The following is a 1,000-nucleotide window of genomic DNA, read 5'->3' on the forward strand; positions in this document are numbered from 1 at the left end:
GTGATTGACAGATGACCGCTGATATTTGATTGGCCGAATTTAGGTGTTCAGGCTGATGAAGAACTAACTGGCCTGCAGAAGATAACGGAAAAAGAAAACAGATTAAGACAGGATTTTGTTTTAAGTAGAAATGTTCTAAATTTTGGGACAATATGGTCTGATAAAGAGTAGATTTATACATGTTTAAGCCAGAATGATTTGACATTAAAAAATGATTTCTCTACGACTTCAATTCAAAACACTGATCATTTATTGAACAGTATGTAATAATTTCATATTTAAAGTAGTTTCAGAAGTTATAATTCTGAATTTGACCGGACTTCTTTAAAGGAAAAAATGGCGGTGCCCTGGTCAGTTCTTCTTTTCCTGGTTTACTTGAATACCGTCTAAAGAATGTATATTATCGCCACCTAGTGGTGACTCAAACCTGATGCCTGCTATTTTTATTAGCTCCTATTTTGATAAACCACAAGTTACTTTAAACACATTAGTGAAAAGGAATGTCCAGTGGGCTGAGTGAGATTTTTATCTATTTATTTTAGTTCTGGAACATTTTCAGCTAAATTTTAGGGTCAGTTTAAAGCAAAGAAAAAAAAAAAGAAAAATAGCTGATCTGAAATCCAAACAATTTTTTTGTCGTTATATATTTTGGAGTATAAACTGCGATCCCATGTGTTATTAATGTGTTTTCTACTGTTGATTCAGCCGCTCTCAGCCTCTTCAGACGCAGTTTATTTTATTATCTGCTGATAAATTAGAAGATTTCACTGATTAGACCGGAAGTAAAAACAGGTTAGATGAGGAGAAAGTCTGAAGTCTGGGAGTTTGGGGAAAAATTCGGATGGAGAAAAAAAAAGAGGTCTGAAAAAAAAGTGAAAATGTGAGTAAAAAACAAGAGAAAGTGGTTTTAGAGTGGGAGGAGAAGAGGGGGGAGAGAGGGAGGGAGGGAGGAGGGGCGGGACGCGCAGTTTGGGCTCCGGAGACGCGCAGGACGCAGCGG

The sequence above is a fragment of the Cyprinodon variegatus genome, unplaced genomic scaffold (genome assembly GCF_000732505.1).
Source record: "Cyprinodon variegatus isolate N-32 unplaced genomic scaffold, C_variegatus-1.0 Scaffold105, whole genome shotgun sequence".
Classification (NCBI taxonomy): domain Eukaryota; kingdom Metazoa; phylum Chordata; class Actinopteri; order Cyprinodontiformes; family Cyprinodontidae; genus Cyprinodon; species Cyprinodon variegatus.